This window comes from Notamacropus eugenii, chromosome 4 (assembly GCF_028372415.1).
Source record: "Notamacropus eugenii isolate mMacEug1 chromosome 4, mMacEug1.pri_v2, whole genome shotgun sequence".
NCBI lineage: Eukaryota > Metazoa > Chordata > Mammalia > Diprotodontia > Macropodidae > Notamacropus > Notamacropus eugenii.
In genome coordinates, this window is record NC_092875.1 from 281636924 (window position 1) to 281663075 (window position 26152).

Here is a 26152-nt window from a genome sequence, read left to right on the forward strand (position 1 = left end):
TTTATTAAGCATGTTGATGGACATTGAATACCTACAAGAAAGCATGTTAGACTCCTGGCCAATTGTGAATTTTTGAAAATTTATTTTGTATGGGTATATTGTGTGTGTGTGTTGGGGTTAGTAGGAATACAGTGCTGAATGAAAATAAGATCCCCAACAAAAATGATGAAAATTTCTAAAATACTAGGAGAATAGTTTAGAGATCAATTTCTGTCATTTTAGAAAAAAAAATCAATTGCATGTTCAGGAGGAAAAGTAAGCTTCCCCAGATTTGGGATCAGTGTATATTTGGATTTTCACCAAATATACTTTTTTGTGTGAATTCACAAATACTTCAGAACATGGAGGATTATTAAAATATCTACATTGTCTATTTAAACATAGATAAACATCCCAAGTCATGCATACATATGTAAATAGGAATTTATACCCTTGCCACAAAATGATGGAATTATAAAATCCTTAAATACTCAACTAAATCAGGTAGTCAACCAACAATCAGTCAGAATTAGGTTTTAATGTGTAAACTAGAAATGCTTCTATCCCAATACCTTCATAAGGTTTGAATCCATCTCTCAACGAATATAAGACTACATTCATCGTTCAATATGAACAAATGTTAAAGAATTTTCTTAAGACCACGTGAATAAGTTTTTAATCAGAGAACCTTAGTTCTCCCACTCCTATTGGATAAAGACAGATGATACCATATAAGAAGCATCTTGTAATCTTGAGATTTGCTGAAAGAATCAGAAAACCCTTCCAAGGTTGTGTATGAAAACAACAATTAATTGAATGGTGAGACATTACAATACTCAAGGACTTCAAATTTTACAGTTGGGGATTTGTATCAGTAAGCACTCCAACATAAACTGGGGGGCCTGCTATCACAGGTTCTTAGATCTGCATTCATAAAAGGAAAGCAACTTTCAAAGGGTTTATAATCACTTTAATCAAGCACATGTGCCATTCCTTTAATCTACTTATATAACATATGTGTATATACACATATATCATTCAGTGAGTTCAGGGAGTCAGCACCCTAAATTTCAAAAAAAATACAGAAAAATCAAAAGATCAACAGACATGCTTCCAAATAAGTAGAAGGTTCACATTAAGAAAAATATTGAACTGATTTGCTATATGTAACACAATTCTACAGATATAATTTATCTAATGAGTAGGAAGTATATATCAAAAAAGACAGAGCATAGTCCAGGATGAGGCTATAGCACTTTCAGATTCCAATGCCTACTAACAAGGAACCAATGTTTTGCACTTGTAAAATTTGGGAATTTTTATAGAAAACCTTTTACACTACCAATATAAAGCATTCAAATTTGTTTTGGGCAAAATAACTAATGCAAAAATAATTAATTTATACAAAAATACATTTCTATCTTGTCACTGAAAGGAAATATACTCTATAGAAATCCATAAAATAAATTTCATTAAGCACAATTTGTTCTGCAAGGATGGTAACTGGGGGACATTCTGTCAAAACATTGAAATGTCATAGTTTAAAAAAAATGGATGACAGAACTGATATTGACTGTATTAATCTGTCTCCTATAGACACACAATAAAAATTGATTTAGGGATGTGGTTAGCTTTTATTTTTGCTTGAAAAATTTAATATGATTATCTTTTGTCACCTGTATATAAGCACAGTGGGAAAGAGATTGTTCATCACTTCTTTGTTGTTGTTTTTGTTTCTGATATTGGTCTCTATTCATATATGGTTCACAATTGTTCATAGTCCTATGAGGAATGTGTATTTTTATAAGGCTATTATTATAGTCTTATGTACAATGTATGTGTTGATTATTATTCAGTATTTCCATATTTAATTTAACATGTCTTTATTAAGGCTAAAATAATTCTTTGCTTCCAAGGAGCTCATGTACTTTTCAAGCTAACCTAGATTTCAGGTTTTCTTACACTCAGGCAATGGAATTTCTCATCACAGTCAATTTCTTCTCTTGAATATGAAAACAAATTGATCTTTCTCTTCCTTGCACCAATGTAGTAACTCAAATTCACCCCTTCTAGAAAAGAATGCAAGTTTCATAATAACTACATTGTTGTTTTCTCATATCTATTTATTTTAATTATATTAGCATGTTTAATTATATTTATGTATATATGCATATATATATATACATACCCATACATATATGCATACATACAAACACACACACATATACAAAGAGAGACAGACAGAGAGAGACACACACAGAGAGACACACAGAGAGACATACAGAGAGAGAGAAAAAGTTCATGTACTTCCTTCTCAGGAACATTATCTACTCCATGGATGATAATACACTTAGATTCCCCAATCCCAATGAGAGTTGTGGGAGATTAAATAATATGACTAATTTCCAGACAGGACAATGGGGATAAATTAGTATAGTAAGACTCTCAAAGTCATGGAGTGAAGATTATAATGAAATTCAGGATGGAAACTGACTCTCTAGACTCCCGATGAGAACTTCATCCATCAGGTCACACTGACTATCATTCATTACTTGGAAAATGAATGATCATTTTCATTTGGAGTGAATTCTCAATGATCTGTGCACAGAATGATCTGAGGTTAACAAGACTGATCCCTGGGATTCAGGCTTCCACAGCCTAGATGATTCAACTCTTTCAGTCCAACTGAATAAGGATTTATTAAGTGCTTACCATGTGAATGACAGTGAAACAAGCATAGTTTATAGAGATAGAAGAAGAAGATGATGATGAAGGCATTGTTCTGACTGATGGAAATAACAGGGAAAAATGGAGAGCTTTCATAGCCTCACGGAATTACATTTTATAACATGCCTTCACAAAAGGAAGTATGAGGTAAGGAAGGAGAACTAATCATTGAGGAGGAGGAGAGAACTAACAAGGGATGGGAGTAGGGGTGGAGGTGGAGGAATCAGAAAAAAAAGAGTTGATGCTGGAAGTAATGCAGGAGATCAGATTGGAATCAGGGAAGCTAAGAATATGAAGAAGTAGAAGTGAGGAGGACAGGCATGCAGAAAAGCACAGAGGCAGGAGGTAATTTCTAAGTCTCCTCAAATCTTTTATCCTGTGATTTTAGGATTTCCACTATAGAAACCAAATCAAATGCAGCATTATCCAACTAGTTTTACTCATTCCTGGGGGAAAGTCAGGGGAGAGCAGTAGAGGACAAAGGAGAAGGAATTCTTGTGGGGGGAAAGGTTAAGGTAGGAAAATCCAGTTTGAGAAGTGGCAAAAAAACAATTTAGATTTATGTTATGAATGCTACTGCCTCAATGGGAGTGAATATGTGAGGACTGACTGTGAATGGCATTGCATACTCATATGACTGTAGAGAAGTCATTTTTTCTTGAATCTTTCATAGCATTTCATAGACCTTAGTATGTCTGCTATACAGATATTATATTCTAATCTGTTATTTCTTTACACATCTTATCTCCCCTGCTGTATTGTATGTTCTTTGAAAGCAAGGGCATCATATCTTACTGATGTGTTCATTATAAGTGGGCGATGAATACATTTTGTTGAAAAGATTCAGATGGAGAAGTCTAAATTCCAGAGAGAAGGAATATCCTCTAAAACTATTGCAGTGATGAGAGTAAGCACTTATTTAGTAATCTGAGGCTTATATGGACTCTCTATATAAATTATGTATGCCTAGTGAGGGCAGATAAGTGTTGCAGTGAATAGAGTGCTACACCTGGAGTCAGGAAGCTCTGAGTTCAAATCTGTCCTCAGACATTTACTAGCTTGTGATCCTGGGCAAGTCATTTAACTCTATTTACCTCAGTTTCATCATCTGCAATATAATGCAGAAAACAGCAAACCACCCCAGTACCTTTGTCAAGAAAACCCCAAAAGGGGTCAAGAAGAGTCAGATACAACTGAAAAATTATTAAACAATAACAAAATACACTGTCTCATTGATCCTCACAATCATCCTCTGACATAGGTAAAATATTATTATCTCTTTCATATGGAAAAGGAAACTGAGGGTCAAAGAAGCAAAGTTACCATCTCAAGATGACATGTTTCAGAACTGAGAGTTGTTCAGGTGTCTTGGTTCCCACGCTGTTCTCTCTCATGTGTAAAATGGGAGTGATGAAACCAATATAGCTACCTCAGAGGGTTATGGTAAGGCTGAAATAACATAATAATAGATTTAAAGTGCTTTGTACACTTTGAAGCCCTATGTAGATGTTAGCTATAGTTCTTATTATGTTAGTCTCATTTTTTGTTATAGATTTAGATATAAACAGACCTGGGACAAGTCAGTTTTCTAATATTCATTTATATATAATATTCTGTGAACATTTTCTACACTATTTCATTACTAGATTAAAAAAAAACCCTGCTTTTGTTGTTGAATAAAATTATTGAGATGCAAGTTCATCCTCTGTAGGTTTATTAAGTACAGCTTCAGTACAACCCTTATAGTAGCAATAATTATTTTTATCATTATACTGTATTTCCTAAAATACAAAGATGCATTCCATGTGAATTTTTGGAAGAAAAACTATCAATTTCATGGTAAAAGTTAAGGGTTCATAACATGGTCAGCCCAAATGCCCCTACCCAATTAGTAATATATAGATCAATATGGGCAACGTGACAGTAGATGTTGCAGAGAAGGAAAAACCCTGGGAAGTTAGAAATTTTTTAAAAAGGCAGACATGTCTGGTTTCCCTCTTCCAATGGAATAAAGAAGAATTTTTTGGCCTACAACCTCAAAGAAAGTTATGATAGAAAATGTTTCATTATACTATCTTATTTTTATCCTAATTATTTTGGTTTTGGTGTTCTGGAATATTTGTGTAGGTTGCTAATTTTAGGATAGCATGTTATACTTTTGAATTCAGAAAATATTCACAATTCAGATAGAAGACTTTACTTGGTAGTTGAGTTGCCTAGAGAAAGACAGTAAGATGACCTTTTTCACAGAACAAAGTAACCCTGTGGCACAAAATGCATTCATATTTTCTTTGGAGAACTGTTGAGACAAGTGTTTGTTATAACATAAAGGCAAGGGTAAGTTTAGTTAAGTACTGCAGGAACTATATAAATGAATGACATGATTGTGAAAGGGGCCCTTGGTCATATTTTGAAGACAGCAGATTGACTTTTCCCCCTTCAGTGGTTTCCAATATGTGTAGTGATAAACTTTGATGAGGGCAAATATAATCTAGGCTGTTGTGTTACTGTTTTGTTTGTTTCTTTGGAGGGTATTATTTCTTCCCTTGCCTGACTATCAAAACAAGAATATTTATTTATCCATCTTTAATCCTTCTCCACTCTCCCAAAGAGATTCCCTTAATTCTATTTTGCCACAAAGCCAGCAGCACTACAAATAATCTTCTGTTCAAGGGCATACACACACACACACTCAAAACAAAAACAAGCAAAAAAAGTGATGGCAAAAAAAAAAAAATCCTCTTCAAAGACAATTGTGAGTTTTGTCATTGACAAACAATTATTATTTAATGTGGTGTCTGGCTATTTGTGTTCTTTTGTTTACTCTGACATTCTTTCAAACTGGATTCTCTCTCTCACATTGTAGATGTTGAAAAAACTGTGGGATTTCCGGTCCCACTGTATGTTTAACCTAATCTGGGAAATTTCACTATGTTTCTTAGCAGTATTACCTATAGAATCTTCTTGCCTGGATCATTTTGCTACCATCTAATGACTTCTAAATATAACTACAAATAGATTTTTTCAAATGAAGGGATTTTTGGAATTAAGCAGAAAAAAATATAAAAAACATTCCGTTGTTTTAATGTTATAGTTTCAATAAGTTTCTGTCCAATATAATTACTTTTTGCATCTGCCTAACCTAAGAGAAATAGATTGTTTATTTCAAAGTTTTTTGTTTTGTTAGCTCAGTATTTCCTACATAAAATTTCACAAGAGTCATAGTAACACTATATTTCCAGTGTTCTCAAATCTATAAATCCTTGGAGAACTATATTTGCATATCTGCATTGCTAATTTTGAGAATGGAAAAATATTTTGCATTGATAAGTACTTTGTGAATGCAAAACAGACTTTTGTCCTAGTTTTACATTCTTTAATATTAATATTGAATGCCTGCGTCTATGCCACATATCAATGTCAGTAAAATCGGTGGGTGGAACAAGATGTGAATAAATTATTTGTATGCAAGTAGGTACATTGATGTTTTTTTTCAAAAGCTGTACCTTGGGAAACGTTGAGATGAGACAAGAATGAGTGAATAGAATCTTTTTTTTCCAGGAAGAAATTGCAACAAAGCTTAACTTGTTAATTATTGAACGTCATAAACTTATATGAAGGCATTCATTAATGTTTAAAGGTGAAATGTAGAATCAATTTTCAAGTCTTGCAGATGAATAACCACATATGAGTTTTTAAGTCTAATTATACTCTTTTCTTTAAGAATTTGTTCCAATTTGAAAAAAAGATAACACCAAATACATGTTGAGGTAAGACAGTTCTACTGTTCTAGATCTTCATGTTACTTTGTGTTGTGCACATTATCAGAGTCTGTAAGAATTGAAAGAGGTTGAGAACTCATTAAAACCCTTAGATATCCCTAAGATTAAACCCCTAATTTTGGGGAGGGGAAAACAGAAAGTTTTTAAAAATAAAACATTGAATTACTGGCAGGAAGAATGTCTCATAACTAAAATTTAAAAATTTCTGATATGTTGAATATTGATAGTTATAATCTATATAAATTGATTAACCTACAAAAGCTCTTTGTGGTCCTTACTAATTTTTTTTAAAATATGGAACACCTCATGAATTTGCGTGTCATCCTTGCACAGGTGCCATGCTAATCTTCTCTGCATCATTCCAATTTTAGTATAAGTGCTGCTGAAGCAAGTACATCCTTAATAATTTTTAAAGATGCAAATGGGTACTGAGACCAAAAAGTTCAAGAACTGCAGGTTTGGGTTATAAGGAGAAGAAACAAAAGAAAATGAGAGGATGAGGATGCTGACTTCAAATCTCACCTAATTCAAAACTTTGCCTAAGGCTGGGTCTGCTCTTTGGAATTGTATTCATCCACAATTTTCCATCCACAATAAGGTTATAGCTTACTAGAAATTTCAGACCTTGTAAGATGTTCAGTTTTATTGTATGCTATTGTCCATTCTTGGGAAATTTCTGATGGAGTTTATGAAAGTTTGACCTAGGTATAGAATATCTGTCATGTAGAAATGTTCAAATATTTCTATAAAGCCTGCTAGAACAATTAGAAAATAATGAACATTGTATAAAGAGCGAGAAAAACTCAAAGTGAAATCAGGGATAGAGCATCAAATTCATCTTGTCCCAAACACAAATTGTGTCATCATGTACAGGTCACAACCTCTCATGACTTTAGTCTCCTCATCTGTAAAATTGGGATAATAATACTCGAGCTTCCTAACTACTTCACAGGCTTGTTATGAGGAAAGTGCTTTGTAGAAATTCGAGAGCTATATAAATGTATCCATTAAAATGAATTCATTCAAGTCCTGGTAAATATAAGTGAATAGCATGACAGGTAAAAAACTTCTTTTATCTTATTACATATCCTTTTATATGTCATCACTTAGCTATATAAGAGAAACTAATATTTTCCAATCTTAGAGGCAGTATAGTAAAAATTTTTTAAATGGCATTTTCTTGGCAAAGACACTGGAATGGTTTACCATTTCCTTCTCAAGCTCATTTTACAGATGAGAAGCTGAGGAAATTGGGGTTAAGTGACTTGCCCACAGTCACAGAGGTAGTAATTGTCTGAGGTCAGGTTTGAACTCATGGAGATGAATCTTCCTGATTCCAGGACCAGTGCTCTAGCCACTGTACCACCTTACTGAAGTCAAAAGAATCGTACTTTAAATCAAAAGGTATGGGTTTAAATCTTAGTCACCAGAGTTTATTGAGCAAGGAGGTGACATGATTGGACCTACTGATTAAATGTTTTGAAAAATATTAAGTACTTAGAAAGACAAATTCTATTTTTTTATTTATAGAATACCATCTTGCTAGAGGCAGAATAAAGTCTATTGAATACTCTTGATCTGGGGGATTCTGACTATTATGATAGTAAGATTAAAAAGACAGTATTTTAAAGAGAGAAGAGTTCCTTTGGCCTACCACATTCCTTTCTTCATGTCATTATGTCTTTATCAGGATAATGGTATGAATAATAAAGTTAATATTTCCAAACCTATTATCTATTATAATTGCAATAAGAGAAGCAGGATTAAAAGTTTAAAACTCAGTGCAAACAGTCATTTTAAAATTATTTTTCCAAAGACTTTTGTGAATGAAATCCCTGTTCCCATAATTAGGTAAAAGGCATATGGAGACTGAAACCATCTAAAACCTATTATCCAATAAGAAGACAGTGGGAATATTTGAGATAGCTGGACTGAATGAAACCCAGTAATATTTGTCAGGGAGCAGTTAAAAATGAACTTCAATAGAATTAGCTATTGATGACCACTTAATTACTTGATTTGAAAATTGTATAACATACCCATGCTTCATATATATTTGGGACTAGCTAACTTTGAAGACCTCTACCTGCTTTCCTCTTCTGTGATTATATGTCAATCAATGCACAACGTTTTTAAAAGCATTTATTACATTTCAGACATTGTAGAAAGTGCTGGGGATAGCAAGAAAAACAAAGATAATCCCTACCCTTAAATTGCTTACTTACTAATGGAGGAGACAGCATATAGGAACTTACAAGGTACATAACAGCTTTGATCTCTTTCAAGGGCAGATGGTGAAATTTTTAGATGTGGGAAATGATCTCAGAAAAACATGGAAAGACCTGCGTGAAATAATCAAGAGTGGAATGAGCCAAACCAAGAGAACATTACATACAGTAACAGCAATATTGTTTTATGAATGTCTTTGAACAATAAGTCATTTTCACTATTGACAATACTCAAATTAACTATAAGGGGCATATGAAGAAAGACTTTCTTTCTCTGCATCCAGAGTAAGAAATGGCAAATAGATGTATAGAATAATTTTATGTATACACACACACTTACATACACACACACACATTTGTGTGTCTAATGATAGCCATCTCTGGGGCAGGAGAGAGGGAAGGAAAGAAAAAGGGGAAAAAAGAAATTTATATAATTTTGTTGTGTATTTAAAAGGAAGAGTAAGTTGCAAATAGTGGATTTGAAGTTTCATGTGCAATAACCTTTTTCATTGTACTATGTTATGGAAATGTTTGTTTTATTCCATAAGTTAAAAATTTAAAATAAGAAGAATTTCCACATCAGAAATTGGCAGTGGCTACAAATCAGGGCACATTTCTTTGCTATGTTTATTGTCTAGATATAAGAAAGTGCTACTAATGCAGATTAACCTTTCAAGTTTGTATTCATAATTTTTTTCCCCTCTGGAAACACTGCCAAAAAAACATTTACCAACCATAACCCTCCTTGTCTTGCTCTATAAATACTGCTTGAGCTCAGCTGGTACATAGTGGAAGACTCAGAGAAAGAAGTTACCAAATTGGAGATCAGCTGAATGTAGGCTGCTGCTGCTGCTAATAAGGAAATGATAACTAGCATTTACATAGTGTTTTAAGTTTTGAAAAGGGTTTTAAATCCATTTTCTCCTACCACCTATAGGGAGAACCTGGAAAAGTTTTAGTAGATGACAGGGTTTAAGCTGAGTCTTTGAAGGAAACTGAGTGTTCCAACAGGCAGAGGTGAGGAGGGAGAGGATTGCTGGCCGAGTGGACAGCCATGTCTATGGAATATAGATGGCCACAAGTGAAAAATATCAAGTAGCTCAATACAGCTGGACCATAGAAGTGGAGAAAAGACATTATATAAGAAGATTGGGAAGACAAGAAGGGGTCAGACTGTGAGGACTTTTAAATGGCAAGCTGAGAGTTCATGTTTCATCCTAGATGTAACAGGAAAGCGTTGAAACACACTGGGTAGGTGTGTGTGTGTGTGTGTGTGTGTGTATGTGCGTGCACGTGTGTGTGTGTGTGTGTGTGTATAAAACAGACAGACAGAAAGACAGAGACAAAGAGACAGAGATGATTAGGTCTACACATTAGGAAAATCACTTTGGCAACTGTGAGGAGCATGGGTTGGAGAGGTGAGAGGGGAGGCAGGCTTTCCAAAATTTGGTATTTACCTACGTTTAGTAATTGGCCATTGAGTTTGACTATCAGAATCCAACAAAAAGGGAAAATGAGACATATTGTTTAAGAAATTTATTTTTGTTGTTGTTGATCTGAACCTGTGATTTCATTAGTGTATGGAATTCAGAGCAAGGAAACACCTTCTACAAATGCAAAATGGCAACTTTTCTGCCACTTATAGCCTTACAGAGTTTCCTGTGTTGCTGAGGCTAAATGACTTGTCCAGTGTTATGTAACCAGTATATGTAAGAGTTGGGAAGTGAACCAGCTTTTTCTGATGCTAAAGACAAATCTCTATGGTTATATTATATTTATACTAGGAGATGTAGATATAGTATGTTAATTTAAATATTATACTGGCTCTCAAATTTTCATTGTCTTCATGCACTTACTGTGTCATCATCTAAATATGGTGAATATTAATAGCCTAGCACTAGGGCCATGGCAGAAGACTTTTTTAACTGAATTTTTACATTTCAAAGCCCTATAGTCAATCTTATTTTGAATTCTATGCTTATAGGTCAATATCGCTTTGCATGAAGAGTTAAGTAGACTTTTCATAATAGAGAGACAAGTAACCTCTGTTCAATTAAGGGCTGTTAAGAGCTTGAAAGGAACTGTGACAGATGTAGGTTTTATGTGACACCTGAAGTGGTGTAGTAGCAGTAGCAGTCTGTGCTGACTGGTGTGTTGCCATCTTTACACCTAAAGGAAATCAAGATATCATTTTTTTAAAATCCAGTGAGAAAAGGCAATAAATAGTTTGTCTGACAGGCAGGGCTCTTCTCAAGACATCAATCAACGGGTCCCATCCAAGTTACTCTGACATCTGCACAGAAGATCCTTCACAAAAGACTTCAGGACCACCCACAGTCTATTAGAGGTGTGTTAGTCTGCAAACTCTCCAGTGGTTCCTTTCCCTATACCTGCAATATACATGGACATTGATCAGGTTATGATTTTTAATCTCTAGGGAGATATCAAACACTGCATAAGATGATAAAAATTGAAGAAAATAAAGGTCACTGGATCCAAATCCCATGTTACACCTGAGATGTACCTTCATTTCAATCTTAACCCCTCTCCACTTCACAGAAAACAGGCAAATAGCATCCTGTGGATGCTGATTTTATTGTATATTAAAAAAAATTTAAATGCTCCTCCATGGTATACTTCCTCTAATCTAATTAATCTTCCTGACTACCCTTATTATTCCTAGTGGCCTTGAGAGAGATACTGAGTTCCTGAAATCACAATTATATAGAGAAAAGGGCAAAGAGAGGGTATATGGATACATGTATGTGTTTGTGTGCATATGTGCCTGTGTAAATGCATGTGTGTGTGTGAGTGTGTGTGTGTGTGTGTGTCTAAGGTCCCAAGTTTAGACTTTAAAGTTTAAATAGGAAAGCAAGGTCAGTCCAGGGAGAAAGATGATATCCCTCCCCTCTCTTGAATTGAAAGTCTAACCCTTGAAGTATGCTTCCAAGAACCTGGTGCTGAAAGAAGTTCTGAGACAAGAGAGCAGTCTAAGCATGTTTTTGAAGTTACAAAAATTCAGTATCATTAACCTATTATAGTCTAAGAAATGTGAAAATGACTCAAGAAAATGTGATGTTGAAGTGTAACCGCTTAGTAATTTGTTCACCATACATGTTATATACACAGATTCATAAGCTGTATGAGTTGATGGTGGTTCAGGACTAACTCACAGGACCCCCAAAGTGTTGCTGAGATATCTACACCAATAAAGCAGGATAGTCATAACTCATAAACAATTTATTTCAGTTTCTTCTCTTATTCACTTTGGTCATTATAGAAAGAGTTCTGCTGATTCCACTTAGCAATAAAATGATTAAAATATGAAACATTAGACATTACTGCCAAATAGAATGAGTAAGTATAACAGATTTGGAGGAGATACATCAGGACCATATAGATATCTGGACATGATAGAGATTTCTGCTTTTAAAATTTCATTTTATTTCACAAACTATCTTAATGCCATCTGTTAAGTGACATCATAAAGTCAAAGTTAATAAGTCTTTATTAAAAATTTCCTCTGTAAGATAGCTAGGTGGTGCAATGAATAAAGCATTGGCCCTGGAGTCAAGAGGACCTTAGTTCAAATTCAACCTCAGACACTTGACACTTACTAGTTGTGTGACCTTGTGGAAGTCACTTAACCCTCAGTGCGTTGCCATCCCACCCCCACTAAAAATGTACCGGGTACACACTGTCTTAAACCCTGGGAGTACAAATGCAAGCAAAAGGAAAGACAATTCTTGCCTGCAAGGAGCTTGCATTAGGGAAAGACAGCACATAAAGGAATCTGAAGGGGTGTGAGAGGGAGAAGGTACCCATGCAAGAGCATGGGCAGAGAAAGTCAGTAGTGTCAGTAGTAGAGCTCAAAGAAGAATGCAAGACTTGCTAGCTCTCCTTAATATGGACATTCTGGAGGGAACTAGACAGTTAGCAGAAGATATGGCAGGGGTGGATTGTACTTCAGTGTGAGAAGGCATGTAAGGAAGTAAACTTCGAGGATGAGGAGGCTGCTGTGGTGTGGTAAAGTCCAGAGAATCAGGAGTGGGACTGGAGAGCATGGAAAGGAGTATATTCAGCAGGGGTACATACATTTATCACAAACACCCACACTTCTTAAATTCATACTGCCTATTGAATACATAAAGTTTGGAAAATGTTGCATTGGGTTTTGTAGGGATCTACAAGGAAAATAAAAGAGAAAATATCTTATCTTTAAGAAACTTATGATATATCTGGCTCCAAAGTATTTGGTAAACAGGAAGTCTTTATTTCTGTTTCAAATTAAGGATGTTTTGAACAAAGAAACAGAAAAAAGAAACATTTAGGTATTAGTTTTGATTACATGAAAGTAAAAAGCTTTTACACAAACAAAATCAGTGAATCAAAAAATTAGAAAGAAAACAAAAATCTGGGGGTAAAATTATAGAAAGTTTCTCTGATAAAGAACTCAATTCTCAAATATATAGAGAATTGAGTCAAATTTGTGAGAACAGGAGTCAGTCCCCAAACGATAATTGGTCAAAGGATATGAACCAGCAATTTTCAGAAGAAATCAAAGCTCTCTATAGTCATATAAAAATGCTCTACATCATTACTAATTAGAGAAATGCAAATTAAAACAACTCTGAGGTACCCCTTTCCCACTTATTAGATTGGCTAATATGACAGAGAAGGAAAATGACAAATGCTGGAGGGAATGTGCAAAAATAGGGATACTAATGCACTATTGGTGGGATTGTGAACTGATCCAACTACTCTGGAGAACAATTTGAAACTATGCCCAAAGGACTGTAAAATTATGCATATCCTTTAACTCAGCAACATTATTACCAGGTCTGTATCCCAAAGAGATTTTTAAAAAAGGAAAAGAACCTATGCGTACAAAAATATTTACAGCATCTCACTTTGTGGTGACAAAGAACTGGAAATTGAGGTGATGCCCATAAATTGGGGAATGAACAAATTGTAGGATATGATAGGGATGGAATACCATTATGCTATAAGAAATTACAAGCAGGATTCTTTCAGAAAAGCCTGAGAAGAGTTACATGAATTGATGCAAAGTAAAGTGAGCAGCACTGGGAGAACAGTGTACACTCTAATAGCAATAACGCATGATGATCTACTGTGAATGACTTAGCTATTCTCAATGATCAAAGACTATTCCAAAGGACTTATGATGAAAAATACTATTCACCTGCAGAGAAAGAACTGAAGGAGTCTGAGTGTAGATGAAAGCTTTCTTTATTTTTCTTGTTTTGTTTTGTTTTTTTCTCTGTATTTTCTTTTGCAACATGGCTAATAAGGAAACACGTTTCACAAGACTGCACATGTATGATCTATATCAGATTGCTTCCCTTCTCAAAGAGAAAGTTGGGGAGGGAGGCAGAGAATTTGGAACTCAAAATTTTAAAATGTGAATGTGAAAAAGTATTTCTACATGTAATTTAAAAAATAAAATGTAAAAATTTTCCAAAGATAATCTATCTGTTAAGAATACCTTTCTTTAAGAATGATGAGTCATGAGGATGTGGTATCAAGGGAGATTATAGACAATCATTTTTTGAGAAAAAAATAGCTAGCTAGATTTTGAGAATGGCTTTTAATATGGTCCTGCATTTTAAAATCTTTTGGTCAATAATATTTGTTGAACATCTATGCATGGCATATATAGCAGAGTTGTTGAGAGAGATTTAACAAATGTGTTGACTTGGCCATCACGCAGTTTATTAATATACTTTATGTTCTGCAGCTTTTCTTCCAATCCTCATTCACACTGGCTAATTGAGTCCCAAGAGCAATTGCTACTTGTGCCCTCCTAGTCCAAGGATATCCCAGAGGCTTTAGGCTGTTGTTTTTCTGAAGCTACAGCTCACAAGCCCCTATTGGCATGCTTCTTCCCTTCTCTGCAATATCAATTGATACAAATTGTTGTCAGATAATTATCTTTCAGAAATGGGTTTTTCCTGTGCAAAATCATTCCAATTCATCTAATACTTTTGAAGTAATCGAAATTGATCAAGGATCTTTCCTACTTAGTCTAAATCCAAGATCAGTTGATTCAATAAAGTCTAGGCCAGGGGTGGGGAACCCGAGGCCCAGAGGCCACAAGTGACTCTCTGGGTCTTCAAGTGTGGTCCTTTGACTGAATCTTTGCTCTGTGAAGTTTGGATTCCCTTGTTCCCAGTGTTGTTTTTAATCAATATATTAAATCAGTGATAGATTATTCTTACTTGATAAAAGTATCTGAGAGTACTATTTTGTCACTTACTTTAAGTAGACTGGGGACAAGTGATTGGTTCAGTCTAGCCCTATCCTTACAATGTAATAATCCATTGTATCTATCAAAACACCATTTACCATTGTTATTAACACTATCACCAAGTTGGAGAAGCACATACATATGGAACACACAAAATAATTTGTTCGAGAAAGGTAAGAAAATCTAAAATGCTGCCCTGGAGCCCCTTGATGAAAGATAGCATTCCATACTGGACAGAGTGCTAGAATTGGAGTCAGGAAGGCCTGGATTTGAGTGCTGTCTCATACTGACTAATTGTAGGTCCAAGGGGAAGTCACATGTCTCTAGGACTCAGATTTCCTATAAAATGGAAGAAATTATATATGTAGTACCTACTGAATATTATTGTGCATTTCAAATGCAGTTTTGTATTGATATGTACCTTTACAAACTATAATATTTTTTCTACTCCTACTCAGACTACCTTTCTGAACTTTTATGTTATTGGTGTTGGTGAGTCATTCGGTTGTATCTGACTCTATGTGTACCAAGGCCATTGTCCACGGGATTTTCTTGGCAAAGATACTGGAGTGGTTTGTCACTACCTTCTTTAATGTGTCCCCAATTTACAGTTGAGGAACTGAGGGAAATAGGGGACAAGTGACTTGCCCTGGATTTGAAATCAGATTTTCCTGATTCTAAGTCCATCCACTACTCCATCTGGCTGCTCCTGAACATTTGTAGAAAATTGTAATTAATTGTACTTCAAGAAATCCACTGAGGGGGGGGATGATAGAAGGGAGGGCATGGGGAGGAGAGTGCAATTTGAGGTCAACACTCATGGGGAGGGATAGGATCAAAAGAGAATAGAAGTAATGGGGGACAGGATAGGATGGAGGGAAATATAGTTAGTCCTATACAACACAACTATTATGGAAGTCATTTGCAAAACTACACAGATTTGGCCTATATTGAATTGCTTGCCTTCCAAAGGGAAGGGGTGGAGAGGGAGGGAGCTAAAGAAGTTGGAACTCAAAGTGTTAGGATCAGCTGTAATGTTCTTACCACTAGGAAATAAGAAATACAGGTAAAGGGGAATAGAAAGCTATCTGGCCCTACAGGACAAAAGAGAAGACAGAGACAAGGGCAGAGAGGGATGATAGAAGAGAGAGCAGATTGGTCATAGGGGCAATTAGAATGCTTGGCGTTTGGGGGGGGAGGGGAGAAAAGGGGAAAAATTTGAAACCCAAAATTTTGTGAAAATGAATGTTAAAAGCTAAATAAAAAAAAAAAAAGAAAAAAGAAGAAAAAAAAAGAAAAAAAAAAGAAGAAAAAAAAAGAGAAAAAAAAAAGAAAAAAAAAGAAAAAAAAAAGAAGGAAAAAAAAAAAAAAAAAAAGAAATCCACTGAAAAAACTACCATATAAAGCTGTTTCCAACAGTAGTTCACATACATCTTATTTTGTAGGCTTAATATGTTTACCAGCAATTTGTTACACAGTGAATATCTGTAGAAAAAATAATTTTTTTTCATTTACTTTCTATTGGAGATATCTTCCTCATAGAAAAAAATATTTGAGGCATGTACTTGTATAGCATTAGTCTTGCCTGTTTTGAAACATTAGGATTCCATTAGGATCCATCTACAGTATGACCTTTGCCAGAAGAACATTTTTAAAAATTCATTTTACAATGCAGAACAGTGTCCAAATGACAGAGTGACCTAAGAATTGGAACTAAAATTCCCTTAATATTGATTCATATCAAAATAAGTAACATAAGTATGGCCATTTTACTCCACCAGACTTTGTAGTTTTATGCGCTATTGTGGTAATCTAACCACTAGTCTTTAATACAAAGTTATGATCAGGTTAGCCTATACATTTTTGTCATCGGATATGACCATTATCACTGCCTTACTTCTCCTCTTGTTACTCATTAGCTATGAATCGAGTCCTAGAGCTGGGATCATCTTAGGCATCACCCTTTGACTCAGATATAACTTACTAAGTCCACTCCTTAAAGAGAACAAGGAAGGAGAGAAAAGACCCATATGTGCACAAATATTTGCAACAGCTCTTTTTGCAGTGTTAATGAACCAAAGCTAAAGAAGTTCCCATCAGCCAGAGGAAAGCTGTACAAATTAGGGCCTGTAAATACAATTGCCCCAGAAGAAATGATGAAAGGGATGGTTTCAGAGAAACCTGAGAATACTTGTATAAATTGTGGAAATGAGAAGAACCAGAACAACGTACACAATAACAACACTGAAAAGGTAAACTCAGTGCAAATCTGAGTACGAAAATTCTTAAAAAACTTAAGAACTCTGATCAATGCAATGATCAGCCATGATTCTAGAGGAGCAGTTATGAACTGTGCTATTACCCCCATGACAGAGATTCAAAATGCAGAATAAGATAGACATTTTTGGACACAGATAATATGAAATTTTGTTTTGTTTGACTATACTGATTTGTTACAAGGTATTTTTTAATGATAAAATAAATTTTGTTAAAAAAAACCCAAAAAGTTAAGGAAAACAAAACAAAAACAAAGAAAGCTTAATCTGATATTATGTAGAGTAATCAGGGCAGCTAAGTGGTGGAACACCAGTGCAGGAGTCAGGAGGACCTGAGTTTAAATCTCACCTCAGACTCTTGATACTCACTAGCTGTGTGACCTTGGGCAAGTCACTTAACCCCAATTACCTCATCCTGGGTCATCTCCAGTCATCCTGATGAATATCTGGTCACTGGATTCAGATGGCTCTGGTGACATGCACAACCCTCTCCCACTCAAAACAAAGTCAAGTGCAAGTCATGTCATTATTTCTCTGATGGCATCATTGTCTTCGGCAACGAAGGACGAACATACACACACAATGTAGACTAATCCCTGGCTTGATGGACAAACCCCTTATACATTAGCCAGCCTCTTATCTCCTCAAACCTTTTACCTTATCACACCTCTCACTCTGTCTGCTGAAAACTTGGCCTCATAGTTGAGGACCATTCTTACTGAGCATTCTTGTCCCCACTGCTCGGCCTCTAACAACCTATTGGCATCCCAGACTATTTCTTCTTTAATTACAGTTTCTGATTTAAAAAAAAAAAGATGGCCCTATTTCTTGCCATGGCCAACTTTTCTGTACATGCTCTATGTCTTTCATCTTATTCCCTCTTCTCCAGCAGATTGTTTACACTGTCATCCTCTTTCTCAAACTTTGAATTCTCCATATAAACTGGTTCCTTCTCTGGTGCTTATGAATATGCTCACATCTATTCCATACTTTAAAATCCTTACTAGTTACTACCATCCTCTCTAAATCTTGCCTTACAGTTCTCTTCCTTTGCTCATCTCAATTCTTTGAAAAGTCGTTTATACTTAGGGTCTCTACTTCCTGTCCTTTCAGTCTCCTCTAAACCCTCTGCAGTTTAGCTTCTGACATCAACAGAAAACCCAAACTACTCTCTTCTAGGGTCTTTAAACTGCAAATCAAATGTCTTTTTCCTAATTTTGGTCCTTCTTGACCCTTTTGTAATATTTGATATAGTTTACCATACTTCTCCTCTTGTAGTCTTTCTCCTCTCTTGGTTTTAATAATACTGTTCTTTATAGTTCTTCACTTACATTTTTTGTAGTTTTTTAAAACTTAAATAGATAATGAAAAAAGAAAAATAATTGACATGTACATAGCAAAACATAAGAGAAGATTTAATATAAAACAATACATTTCCATTTCAAGAAAACCTGTATAAGAAATATTACAGTTTTCAAAACTATTCAGATTTACTTTGCATCCTCGTAGTTATCCTCTTGTCCTCTGTTGTACACTTCTCACTTTTTTCCCCCAACATTCCCCTTAAAGAAGTCCACAATTAAGCATCACACACAGATATCTATAAACATACACATATATACAAAAATATCCTCATACACATATATGTGAGACTATACTAAACTTATTTCCACTTGCCATCTGTTTCTCTGAAATTGAATGGCATCTTGCTTCATAAGTGTAGGTCTTTCCATGTCTTTCTAAATCAACCAGCTCATCATTTCCTACACTACAGCAGTATTCCAATCCAATCACATCCTATCTGCCAGATTGTCTATAAAAGTTTCCCCCAGTTTTCTGCATTCCTTCTCTTCTTGGCTACACTGATTTTATTTTTAAAAGAAAATTTTAATTTAGAGTAATCCCAATTATCCATTTTACATTTCAACAATGCTTTCACCTTAGAATATGTTTGAAAGTCTGATATTACTGAATCTGCTTCCTTTACATTTTTGCCTTGTATTTTTGAAATTCCTGAACTTTTATTCTTCCAAATAAACTTTGTTATCATTTTTTCTAACTCAGTAAAAATTTTTGTTTTATTAATTTAATAGGGATGGCATTAAATAAATAGATTAGTTAGGTAAAACTGTCATTTTATATATTGACTTAACCAACCCACTTATAACATGTATTACTTCAATTATTCAGATCTGAATTTGTTTGTATCAAAAGTGTTTTATGTTTATGTTCATATAGTTCTTTTGTCTGCTTTGTCAGGTATACTCACAGATATTTTATAATGTCTAGATACTTTAAATGGTCTAAAACAACATTTTTTAGTATTTTATTTTTCCAATTACATGTAAAGGTAGTTTTCAACACACATTTTTAATAAAATTTTGAGTTTCAAATATTTTCTCCCTCCTATGCCCCTTCCTCAAGATGGCAAGCAATGTCTATTTATAGGTTATACATGTGCAATTATATAAACATATTTCCATATTAGTCACATTGTGAAAGAAGAAACAGAACAAAGGAGAAAAGTTACAAAAAATGAAAATAATATAGTTTCATCTGAATTCAGACTCCATAGCTCTTTATTCTGATGTAGTAAACATTTTCCATCATGAGTCTTTTGGACTTGTCTTGGATCCTTGTATTGCTTAGAAGAGCTAAGTGAATCAGTTTCTTTTACTGTATATAATGCTCTCCAAGTTTTGCTCACTTCATTCTGCATCAATTCATGTAAGGCTTTCCAGATCTTTCTGAAATCTGACTGCTCATTATTTCTTGTGGCAAAATGTATTTCATTATATTCATAGACCACAACTTGTTCAGCCATTCCCCACTTGATGAACATTCCTTCATTTTCCAGTTTTTTTGCCACCAAGAAAAGAGTTGCTATAAATATTTTTGTAGGAGTAGGTCTTTTTTCTCTTTTTTATCATCTCTTTGGGAGACAGATCTAGCAGGGGTAATGCTGTTTTAAAGGGCATATGCAATTTGATTGCCTTTTGGTCATAGTTCTAAATGCTTGGATCAGAATGATTGGATCAGTTTGAAACTCCACCAAAAATGCATTAGTGACTCAATTTTCCCATATCTTCAACATTTATCATTTTTTTTCTGTCATATTAGGCAGGCTGATAGGTCTGATGTGGTGACTCAGAGTTATTTTGATTTTCATTTCTCTAATCACTAGTGATTTAGAGCATTTTTTCATATGACTCAATCCTCCCTCACTCAAATTAAATTCTGCTGCAAGTTATGTCATCATCTCCCTGATGTCATGGTCCTCTTTGAAAATGAAGGACAAACACCACCTATGACTATAGATAGCTTTGTTTTCTACATTTGAAAGCTGCCTATTCATATCATTTGACCACTTATCAACATGTATTCTTAAAAATTCAACTCAATTCTTCATGTATTTGAGAAATTATGCCTTTATCAGAAACACTTGCTGCAAAAATTGTTTTCCATCTTTCTGCTTTCCTTTTAATTTTGGTTGCTTTGGTTTTGTTTGTGCAAATAACTTTTTTAATTTAATGCAATCAAAATTATCCACTTTGCATTTCATAATATTCTCTATCTCTTATTTGCTCATAAATTCTTCCCTTCTCGATAGACCTGACAGGTAAACTGTTCCTTGCTCCCCAATTCGCTTATGCTGTCAACCTTTATGTCTAAATTGTGTATCCATTTTGACCTTATATTGGTATACAGTGTGAGATATTGGTGTATGCTGTGCTATTTTCAGTTTTCCCAGGAGTTTTTGTCAAAGAGTGAGTTCTTATCCCAGAAGCTGGCCTTTTGAGTTTATCAAACAGTAGATTACTATAATAATTTGCTACTGTATCTTGGGTACCTGATCTATTTCACTGATCTATCATTCTATTTTGTAGACAGCACCAAATAGTTTTGATGATTGCTGCTTTATCATATGATTTTAGATCTGATATAGTTAGACCATCATCCTTGACATTCTTTTTTCATTAATTTTCTTGATACTCTTAATCTTTTGCCCTTCCAGACGAATTTTATTATTTTTTCTGCCTCTATAAAATATTTTTAGTACTTTGATTGGTAAGTGAATAGATAGATTAATTTAGGCAGAATTGTCATTTTTATTATATTAGTTCAGCCTACCATGAGCAATTGATAGTTTTCCAGTTGTTTAGATCTGATTTCATTTGTGTTTTGTAATTGTGTTCTTAGGTTTGCCTTGACAAGTAAATTCACAAATATTTAATATTGTCTACAGTTATTTTAAATGGCATTTCTCTTTCTATCTCTTCTTACGGAACTTTGTTGGTAATATATAGAAATGCTGATGATTTATGTGAGTTTATTTTGCATCCTCAACTTTGCTAAAGTTAATTACTTTGAGTAGTTTTTTAGTTGATTCTCTAAGCATACCACCATATCATCTACAAAGAGTGATAGCTTTGTTTTCTCATTGCTATTCTAATTCTTTCAGTTTCTTTTCCTTCTCTTATTGCTAAAGCTAACATTTCTAGTATAATATTGAATACTGATAGTACTGGGTATCTTTGTTTGACCCACAGTCTTATTTGGAAGGCTCCTAGCTTATCCTTATTACAAATAATGCTTACTATTGCTTTTAGATAGACACTGCTTATCTCCATTTATTCCTATATTCTCCAGTGTTTTTAATAGTAATGGGTGCTGGATTTTTTTCAAAAGCTTTTTCTGCATCTATTGACAAATTGAGATGACTTCTGGTGGTTTTGTTACTGATATGGTCAAGTATACTAATAGTTTTCTTAATATTGAATGAGTCCTGAGTTTCTAGTATAAATCCTACTTGGTCATAGTGAATTATCCTGGTGATAAGTTGCTATAATCACTCTGCTAATATTTTATTTAAAATTTTTGCGCAAGATTCTTTAGGGAAATTTTTCTATAATTTTCTATGTTTTGACTCTTTCTGATTTAGGATTCAGCACCACATTTGTGTAGAAATTTGGTAGGAGTCCTTCACCAACTATTTTTCCATATAGTCTATATAGTATTGGAATTAACTGTTCTTTAAATGTTTGTTAGAAATCACTTACAAGTCCATCTGGTCCTGGAGATTTTTTCCTATGGAGTTCATTGATGGCTTGTTCAATTTCTTCTTCTAAAATGGTGTTAAGTATGTATTTCCTCTTTTGCTAATGCGGACAATTTATATTTTTGTAAATATTCATCCATTTCACTTAGATTGTCAGATTTTTGGCATACAATTGGACATGATTGTTCTTCATTACTGCTTTCATTTCCTCTTCATTGGTGGTGAATTCAACCTTTTCATTTTTGATTCTGGTAATTTGGTTTTCTTCTTTCTTTAAACTAACCAAATGTCTGTCTATTTTATTGCTTTCTTTTCTCATAAAACCAGCTCTTAGTTTTATTTATTAGTTTAATAGTTTTCTTACTTTCAATTTTATTAATCTCTCATTTGATTTAAAGAATTTCTAATTTGGTATTTAATTTGAGATTTTTAATTTGTCTTTTTCTACTTTTCTAAATTTCATGCCAATTCATTGATCTTCTCTTTCTCTTTTTTATTCATTTAAGCATTTAGAGATATAAAATTTTCCCTAAGTACTGCTTTGGTTGCATCCCGTAAATTGCGATGTGTTGTCTCATTATTGTCATTTTTTGATGGATTATTGATGTTTCTGTGATTTGTTGCTTAATCCACTCATTCTTCAAGATTAGATTATTTAATTTCCAAGTAATTTTTATTCTATCTTTCCATGACCCTTTATTACATGTAATTTTTATTGCATCTTGATCTCAAAAGAATGCATTTAATATTTCTGCTTTTCTGCATTTTATCTTGAGGTTTTTATGCTCTTAATATACGGTCAAATTTTGTAGGTGCCATGCACCACTGAGGAAAAGGCACATTCCTTTCTATCCCCATTCAATTTTCTTCTGAGCTCTATGATAGTTAACTTTTAAAAGTTCTACTCACCTCCTTAACTTCTTTCTTGTTTATTTTGTGATTATACTTATTTAGTTCTGAGAGTGCAAAGTTTAAATGTGGCTGTCTATTTCTTCTTGTCCCTCAACTTCTCTAAAAATTTTGGTGCTATACCACTTGATGCATGTATATTTAGTATTGATATTAATTCATTGTCTATGGTACTTTTAAATTAGATGTAGTATCCTTCCTTGTGTCTTTTAATTAGGGCTATTTTGCTTTTTCTTTGTCTGAGATTAGGATTTCTATCACTGTTTCTATGTTTTTTACTTCAACTGAAGCATGATATATATTGCTACACTTTTTTACTTTTACTCTGTGTACATCTCTCTGCTTCATAAGCATTACTTGTAAACAAGATATTGTAGTATTCTGGTTTTTAATCCACTCTGTTATTTGCTTTTGTTTCATGATATGGTTCATCCCATTCACATTCACAGTTATGATTAACTATTTTCCTCTATTGTATTTCCCCATTTTTATACTTTTTTCTCTCCTTTCTTCCTATCCCTTCTCACCAGTGTTTTCCTTCTGACCACAGCCTCCCTCAATCTGCTCTGTCTTCTATCAGTCCTTCTTCCCATTTCTTTTGCCATTCTCCTCCTTCTTCCCTATAAAGTAAGATAGATTTCTCCCTCCTTGAGCCAAATTTGATGAATGTAATGCTCAAATAATTATCACCTAATCCCTTTTTCTCTCTACTCTAATAGACCTTTCATTCTTCTTCATGCGATATAACATGCCCCCATTCTTCCTCCCCCTTTTCCCTTTTTCCAGGACAATCCTTTGTGTCACCCCTTGGGTTTTTTTAATCATCACATCAAAGTCAACTTATACCCACACCCTCTGTCTAAGTGTACTCCTTCTAACTGCTCTAGTAGTTCTTAAGAGTATAAGTATCATCTTCCCATATAGCGTTGTAAATAGTTTAACCTTATTGAATGTCATGGATTTTTTCTTTCCTCTTTACCTTTTAATGCTTCTCTTGAGTCTTGTATTTGAAGATAAAAATTTTCTGTTCAACTCTAATCCTTTAAACAGGAAAGTTTTAAGCATCCCTTTTTTCACTGAATGCCATTTCCCCCCAAAAGATTATGCTCAATTTTGTTGAGTAGTTGATTCTTAGTTGTAACACAAGCTCATTTGCCTCCAGAATACCATCTTCCAAGACCTTTAATCATTTAATGTAGAAGCTGCTAAGTCCTGTGTAATCCTAACTGTGGCTCTTTGATATTTAAGTTGTTTCTTTCTGGATGCTTGCAGCATTTCTTCCTTGACCTGATGGTTCTGTCATTTGGCTACAATATTCCTTGGATTTTTCATTTGGGGATCTCTTTCAAGACGTGAGTGATAGATTTGGTGAGTATTTTACCCTCTGGTTCTAGGATGTCAAGGAAAATTTCCTTTAAAATTTCTTGAAAGATGCTGTCTGAGCTCTTATTTTTTAATCATAGCTTTCAGGTAGTACAATAATTCTTAAATTGTGCTTCCTTATTCTATTTCCAATGTCAGTTGATTTTCCCATGAGGTATTTTACATTTTCTCCTATTTTTTCATTGTTTTGATTTTGGTTGAATATTCCTTGATGTCTCATAGAGTCGTTAGCTTCCACTTGCCTACTCCTAATTTTTAAGGAATTATTTTCTTTTTTTAGCTTTTGTACGTCTTTTCCATTTGCCCAATTCTACTATTAAAGGAGTTATTTTCTTCAGTTGATTTTTTTCTCCATTTGGCCAATTATATTTTTCAAGGAGTTGTTTTCTTCAGTCAATTTTTGTGCTTCCTTTTCTAAGCTGTTGACTCTTTTTTCATAATTATCTTGCATAAATTTAATTTCTTTCCCCAATTTTTCTTCCATCTCTCTTACTTAATTTTAAAATCCTTTTTGACCTCTTCCAAGAAGACTTTTTCCCCTTTGAGGCTTCTGAGTTTGTGTTTATATATTCCCTGTTACCATAGTAGTTTTCTATGGTCAGGGCTCTTTTTTTGTTTTTTGCGCATTTTTAAAAGTTTCTCTCTACTCCTCGGGCCCAGGGGACATTGTTCCAAGCTTCTTGCACTGGGAGTAAGGGGCCTGGTCACTACCTTTCTGTGTTGGGGACAGTTTACCTGCTGTGCTGTGGATGAAGGCCTCACAGATGGGCTGCTGTACCACTGCTCTGCTGAGCCAAAACTGTGGGACCTCAGTTGCATATCTGTGCTGTAGCTAAAACACTCCCACTGGCTTCTCCAGACACAACCTGTGCTGAACTATCCTCCACTTTTAACCAAGACAGATGTTTACTAAAGTTTTTCTAAGTTCTCTTAGGCTGGAAAATTGTTTTACCCCATGTTTTTATATATTCTGTCACTCCAGATGCATTTAGAGTCTTGATTTAATGTTGTTTCTGAGGGAAACTGGGGAGCATTCAGGCAACTTCCTGGTTTCTCCCATCTAACATACATTTCTGATTTTTACTTTTCAGTCATATTTTTGCTGATTGTTCAAATATTTGACATTTTCTTTTAGTAGTATCTCCAAGGCATGCTTGTGGTATTTACCTAGCTATTCATCTTTATTGTCTTTCTTTCCAAGTGACCTGTTGCATGCTCCTATGGTAATATAGCTCCTGTTTTTGCCTCTTTATCTTCACCTAAATATTCTATTGCATTCTCTCTTCTCCTCTGATTTCTGGATTTCCTCACACGAACATAACTTCTTAATATATAATATTTTTGTGTCCCCCCCCTTTACTTCTCCTGTTCCTTTGGAAGAAAATGGAAACAAAGCATGAGTTTGATATGTTTACTTTCTCTCTATTAGAATAATAGAATGGTTATCTCACCACTCATCAAATATGTTGCAGAGGAAACTCTTGCCTTCAAATGTATAATGAACTAGGCAGCTTTTGAGTTCCTCCCTATTCTGTGATTCT

General features: G+C 34.3%; 1 protein-coding gene and 1 non-coding gene across 2 annotated transcripts in view; one reads left to right on the plus strand and one right to left on the minus strand.

Annotated features, from left to right (window-relative positions):
- The window catches only part of NKAIN3 (sodium/potassium transporting ATPase interacting 3), an 838213-nt gene that overhangs the window by 219201 nt on the left and 592860 nt on the right, over window positions 1–26152 (plus strand). The window lies entirely within an intron of this gene.
- LOC140502949 (U6 spliceosomal RNA) lies at window positions 6777–6883 on the minus strand. The gene has a single exon (XR_011966666.1). It is a non-coding gene; the product is annotated as a U6 spliceosomal RNA (small nuclear RNA).